We start from the raw sequence: 7,500 nt of genomic DNA, 5'->3' as shown, positions 1-7,500 counted from the left end.
ACCTTAAAAGTCGGAAATGTGTAGCCTAGCCCAGGGTCCCTACGATTCTGATAGATAAAGGAAAAGGGAATAAACCGGTCAAAATAAAAAATGACATAAACAAAATCTAAACACATCCCAGGCTTAAGAAAGTTCATAAATACAGTCCCTGGGAACGTAAGATAAGTGTCCATATGCTGTATTATCGCTGACGTAACGCTTGTAATTTGGTGATTTATCTACAAGTTACTCGTGTTGTTACCTGGCCATTTTTTGCAGCATGCACTAAAATGCGGCATTATGGAGAAAGAACGGCCTGGGAAGCGTGCCAGTAGCAACCCCAGGCCCATCTGAACATGAACCCGGTGGACTGCAGGCTGAGGTTCAGTCCACCATCCTCTTTTCGCGGGATAGGGAGGGAGATGAGGGACGCTTGCAATACCAGGCAGTAGAGCCGCCCAGTTACATCAGTGCCACCACAAGCAGGCGGCCCTCTCTATCACCAATAATAATAGAAATGATGCTATACTCTATTCACTTAACTTGGCCTAAAAATTGTCATATATCCATCTTGAATGCTGAACTGTAACAAAAAACCGACACTTTGAATATGATGCTAGTAACGAAGAAGTGCTGTGGGAAGGATGCAGAGCCATAGTATTGCCTATTACTATGGCAATGCAAGCCTTAGAATATGATGCAGGTCACGAAGAAGTGTTGTGGAAAGGATGAAAAGCCGGAGTATTGTGTTATTCAGCCACTGAGCTAGAATAGATTAACACCAGAATATGATGCTAGTCACGAAGAGGTGCAATGGAGACGACGTAGAGCCTAGTATTGCATTATTTAACGCTTGAGCTGAGATTATCGCTAAAATATAATGCTAGTCAGGAAGAGATTAACACTAGATTATGATGCTAGTCACGAAGAGGTGCAATGGAGACGATGTAGACCCGCAGTACTGTCTTCCTCATCCACTGAGCTGAATGAAATAAGTTACAAAGAGATGAAAATCTGTGGGAAGTGGATGTACTATAGTGGTAAAAGTACTGTACTACTGTAATACTCGTGTGCTCACCAAGAAGGCTGCCAGAACACTAAGATCTTACTCCCTCGTGCATCTTCTTCACTCCAGCCTCCCCCTCCCCTCCTCTCTCTCTCTCTCTCTCTCTCTCTCTCTCTCTCTCTCTCTCTCCGTTTTTGCTTCTCCCTCCCATCTTACTTTTCCTTTCACTCTCCCACCCTTCTTCTCACCTCTCCCTCCTTCCTACCTTACATCACTTTCCTTCCCCCTTGCCTCTACCATCTTCCCTTCTTACCCAGTCTCTCTCGCTTTCTCTCTCCCTCCCTCTCTATTTCCCTCCCTCTCTCCCTCACATCTTACTCTCCCTTTTTCCATCACGTCTCACCCTCTCTTACTTTTTGGTTTTGCTCTCCCTCCCTCCCTCTTATTTGACCCCCTTTCCTCCCTCTCTCCCTCCGTCCCTTCCTATCGCCTTCCCTCTCGTCTCCCTCTCCCTCCTCTCTCCTTCCCTTCATATTTCCTTCTCTCTTTCACCCTCCTCCCTCATATAAAGGCAAAGGAAACCGCTAATAACACTCATACTAGAAGAAGGAAAGTTAGGTTAATATTTATCGACTAGAAGAGGATTTGTGAGTCTAAATTTTCCCCTAGAAGTCGATCCTTGATATTCGTTTACCATCCACGTCCCCAGTTTTACCTCCATTTGATAAGAAAAAATATAAATTAATAAATGAAATAAAAAAGACTTCGAACTAATCAAGAGTGGCTGAGTCTGTGTCACATTCGAGTTGTCATGGAAGGCTTCGTGGCAACTCTTCCATAGCGATTTGTTTTGCACATGAGACCTATATATCCTTATGTGATGCAAACCATGTCGATAATAATAATAATAACAATATTTATAATGATGATAATGATGATGATGATGATGATGATGATGATGATGATGATAATAATAATAACAGTAATAATAATAATAATAATAATATATTACTAGCATCCATGACAGTGTTCAGGTGTAATAATAAGTGAAAATCATTATAAATAAATGCTTCGAAATTTTCTATGACATCAAGTACACCCTCTCTTTCCAAAGCTTCGTTTTTGATTAATTGAGCGTCTTTGAACCCCCAAAATAGGATCAAAACACAAAAATTCGATGGTAAAAAAGCCTCAGTCTGCCCAAGGATGAATTCGGTTCAGTTCGAGAGCTCCATCCATTCTGCTCAAGTGTGGGTTGCGAATCTCCGAACCCCGCGAACCCCCGAAGCCTTGGAGCAGCCTCAGTGCCAGCCAGCGCGTCGGAGGGGGAGGCTGCGCTGCTATGGGATACGTACAGTAGTGAGTAATATTGATTTTTTAATTTAATTTTTGAAGTATGGTGTCAAATTTAAGTGTATTTATTATAACTTGAGAATATATATCATGTTTTCAGGATCCATAGGCTTGTAATTGTGTGAAAATTAAGGAATGCATCATCGATGAGGGAGAGGAAGCTAGGCTGAGACGGCTCCTTGGGCTGTGTTGTTTGGGATATAACTAAAAAAGATTGATTTTGCGTTATACTTAGACGATGGGATTAATTTTCAGCTTGTAGGTGATGAATCTGAGTTTAATCATTATATTTTTAGGATATTTGTCTTCGTAATTGAGAAACTAGGACTGTGTATAGGGTTTGGTGTGCCGGCTGCTCGTAGGATGGTATGAGGTAAGCACAGTTAATTTTGTTTATTTGGATTACAATGTTGAACTTGAGTGTATGTTAGCATGTATTTAGGATAGTTTTGTATTTAATTAAGGGCATATTGCTTTGTAACGGCGTGGAAACAAGGCAACAGCTAACCGGATAACCCCCCCCCTCCTCCTCCTCCTCCTCACACCAGTCAAAGCCGGTGTAGCGTTATGATCTGTCCCCCTGTCCGCCCCCTACGGCGCATGCGCGGGAGTTGCCAGAGGCCGCCACAAATATGCCATTTGTCCTCTGATCTCTGTAGGGGTAACATGATCGGAGCCTCTCGCCCTTTGTTTACAAACGGCAAATGGTCATTCCGGCTTCTCTTATCATTCGTCTCAAAGCTTTCTCGGGTAGTTTCCGCCCTTAAATTAAATTGGGTTAGGCGGAAAGCGGTAAAAATTCGAATTTCTAAGGTATGAATGAGTTAGGTTGGATAAACATAGATATAATTAATCATCTGGGGACGAGTTATCTAATCTGTTAGGCGTGAGGATTGCCTTAGCTATGTATCTTTACAGGAATGAGTCAAGCTCGTACTGTCCCGTGTATTAAACCATTTTTATCATACATATCCTAGAAATTATAAATAGTTTTGGCACACACTACCTCATTCGGTTGTGCTTTCCACTGATCAATTGTCCTATTAGGGAAACTGAATTTCCTTACATCTTTATCACCTCTCGTTTTATGCTGTATTTTGCAATGTCCTCTTGCTGATGCTTCACACATATATATTCATTTATGTCTATTTTCTGTTCCCCTGATATGCATTTATATAGCATAATCATGTCTCCTCCTCCTCTCCTGCAGCGTTGGTTAATTCAATCTTTCCAGTCTCTCTCAGTAACTTAAATCCCTTAAGCTTGGTACCCATCTTGTATTGGCCCGTTATACTTTTTCAATCTTAATCTGTGTTTTTTGAGATGAGGATTCCAGACTACTGTGATGCATACTCCAGAGTTGGTCTGATGAATATCTTCCTCAGCATATCTTCATTTATATATGTGAATGCTATTCTCATATTAGCAAGCAATGTATACATGTTTCGTACCTTCTCACTGATGTGATCATCAGGAGATAGTCTGTTACTGATAATTACTCCTAGGTCCTTCTTCTTTTCTGATATGTGTAGGGTTGATCTTCCTAACTTATAATACCAATCTGGTCTTTTCTCACTTTTACCAAATTTTATTACATGACACTTATCCACATTCCATTCCATTTGCCATTTATTGCTCCATTCATGAAGCTTGTTCAATTCCTCTTGCAGCTCTTTGCAAGAATCTATGTTAGTAATTTTCTTTTGAATTTTTGCATCATCTGCAAACATATTTAGATAGCTTCCGTTTCCAATTTTACTATCTATGCCATTTATATATACTAAAAACAAAACTGAGCCCTGTGGAACTCCGCTGGTCACTTCCCTCCATGATGAGTAATTTCCCCTTAATATTGTTCTCATTTCCCTTTTTCTGAGAAAATCCTGCATCCAACAATGGAGATTGCCTTGGATATCTCCTTGATAGTACAGCATCCATAAAAGTCTTTGGTGCGGTACTCTGTCAAATGCTTTCTTAAAATCTAAATAGATACTGTCCACCCATCCTTCTCTTTTCTGTAATGTTTCTCTAACTTTGTCATAATTGCTTAGAAGATTAGTAACACAGGATTTTCTCTTCCTAAAACCGAACTGCCTCTTTTATCATACCATGTTCTAGATGTTTTACCCAAACTTCCCTTATCAGCTTTTCTAGTATCTTACAACACTGGTCAGTGATACTGGTCTGTAGCTGAGTAGTTCTCATTGTGTTAAATTTGACTAGTGTACAGGTATTTGTAGACCTCACAGGTGGTTAAGAGGGATGAGTAAAGGACTCATGAATGGAATGGAATGAAATGGAATGGAATAAAAAAAATAAAAGATAAAAGGAAAGAGAGCACCAAGCCACTCAATGACTAAGTTTCCCCTTGGGGAGGGGGGGGGATAGAATACCTCCTCAGTATCCCTGCTTGTCGGAAAAACCGTCTAAAAGGGGCACTTTAATCTTCATCCTTCCTCTTTTCCCCCTCTGCTTCTTGTACTTTATCCGTCCCACCTCTCTGCCTTATATTTTCACTTTAATACCCACCCAACTCCTATTGTAGTGCCATATAGTCATTGAGTGGCTTGGTGCTCGCTTTCCTTTATTTTCTTTTCTTTTTCTTTTTCTTTTTTTTTTTAATAATCTATTCCATTCAATGACTAAGTTATATGGCACTAACTTGGGTGGGTATTGAAAATATATGGCAGAGAGGTGGAACAGATAAAGTACAAGAAGCAGAGGGGGAAAAGGGGAAGGATTTTTAGTGGGCTTTTACGACAAGCAGGGATACTGAGAAAGTATTCTATCCCCCCCTCCCCGAGGGGAAAGGATTCGTGAGATAACCGTGACTGGGAGCTGGCTTAGTTTCCATTGATAGTACCCCTCTGGGGAGGGGGGACAGAATACTTCCTCAGTATCCCTGCTTGTGGCAAAAGGGGCACTTTAATCTCCATCCTTCCCCTCTTCCTACTCTGCTCCTGTACTTTATCTGTCTTACCTCTCTGCCTTACATTTTCACTTTAATACCCACCAAACCCTCTTCCATTATAGTGCCATGTAGTCATTGTTTTAGCTTGGTACTGGCGCTTATTATTCACTCCCTCTTGTACTTCATGTGTCTTATCTCTCAGCCTTATATTTTCACTTTAATAACCACCTAACCCCCTTCCACCTCAGTGCCATAGTTTCATTGGCTTGGTGCTAACTTTTGCTTTTTTTTTTTTTATCTTTTTTTTTTTTTATTACTGTGTTCAATGCATTTCCACTGATAGTACAGTATATAAATATATCCTGTGCTACTGGACACGACAGGATTTATGTTACTGCACATGTGTGCAGATTTAAATAAACGATTGGTATTAAAATATGCCAATCAGTGATGTGTAGTAATGTACCCAATGTGCTGAACAACCTAACTTAGGATTTTTTTTTTTTTTTATTTCCCATAACAACTAGTATCTGAAGTGATCTCAGTAACGTAACTGGTAAGGGTTTTTACTTTATAATTATCCATTGAATAATTATCCATTTACTTCACTAAGCATACCCTACTGGAGTGCATACTGTTTTCATAGTGTTTGGAGTTAAAAGTACTTTTCCATTAAATGAAATTTTGAGGCTAATTTATATTTCACATTGACTGAACTTGAACTATACTGGACTAGCCTAACACTCTTGTGTGAGATTTCTCAAAACTAAAGGGAGATGTAAGATTTCTCAAAACTAAAGGGATTGGATTGGATAATTGGAAAAAAAAAAAAAAAGGAAAAGGAAAAGGAAAAGCTAGCACCAAGCCACTTATTGACTCTATGGCATCTAAAAGGGGTTGGGTGGGTATTAAAGTGAATATATAAGGCAGAGAGGAAACTATCTAAATATGTTTGCAGATGATGCAAAAATTCAAAAGAAAATTACTAACATAGATTCTTGCAAAGAGCTGCAAGAGGAATTGAACAAGCTTCATGAATGGAGCAATAAATGGCAAATGGAATGGAATGTGGATAAGTGTCATGTAATAAAATTTGGTAAAAGTGAGAAAAGACCAGATTGGTATTATAAGTTAGGAAGATCAACCCTACACATCAGAAAAGAAGAAGGACCTAGGAGTAATTATCAGTAACAGACTATCTCCTGATGATCACATCAGTGAGAAGGTACGAAACATGTATACATTGCTTGCTAATACGAGAATAGCATTCACATATATAAATGAAGATATGCTGAGGAAGATATTCATCAGACCAACTCTGGAGTATGCATCACAGTAGTCTGGAATCCTCATCTCAAAAAACACAGATTAAGATTGAAAAAGTATAACGGGCCAATACAAGATGGGTACCAAGCTTAAGGGATTTAAGTTACTGAGAGAGACTGGAAAGATTGAATTAACCAACGCTGCAGGAGAGGAGGAGGAGACATGATTATGCTATATAAATGCATATCAGGGGAACAGAAAATAGACATAAATGAATATATATGTGTGTGAAGCATCAGCAAGAGGACATTGCAAAATACAGCATAAAACGAGAGGTGATAAAGATGTAAGGAAATTCAGTTTCCCTAATAGGACAATTGATCAGTGGAAAGCACAACCGAATGAGGTAGTGTGTGCCAAAACTATTTATAATTTCTAGGATATGTATGATAAAAATGGTTTAATACACGGGACAGTACGAGCTTGACTCATTCCTGTAAAGATACATAGCTAAGGCAATCCTCACGCCTAACAGATTAGATAACTCGTCCCCAGATGATTAATTATATCTACGTTTATCCAACCTAACTCATTCATACCTTTGAAATTCGAATTTTTACCGCTTTCCGCCTAACCCAATTTAATTTAAGGGCGGAAACTACCCGAGAAAGCTTTGAGACGAATGATAAGAGAAGCCGGAATGACCATTTGCCGTTTGTAAACAAAGGGCGAGAGGCTCCGATCATGTTACCCCTACAGAGATCAGAGGACAAATGGCATATTTGTGGCGGCCTCTGGCAATCCCCGCGCATGCGCCGTAGGGGGCGGACAGGGGGACAGATCATAACGCTGCACCGGCAAGAATTCGCCATCTTCTATTTTATTTTACCTACTTTTATTTATTTATTTTGTTACACACGACAACTGGAGATTTCTTTTAGCAGGTTTTTATATAGTTCGTCCGATTATTATTATTTTTTTTTTT

This window comes from Coenobita brevimanus, chromosome 50 (assembly GCF_032717465.1).
Source record: "Coenobita brevimanus isolate Jiangsu-jjx chromosome 50, ASM3271746v2, whole genome shotgun sequence".
Lineage (NCBI taxonomy): Eukaryota > Metazoa > Arthropoda > Malacostraca > Decapoda > Coenobitidae > Coenobita > Coenobita brevimanus.
The sequence above is the reverse complement of the archived record's forward strand: the minus strand, read 5'-3'. Positions refer to the sequence as shown.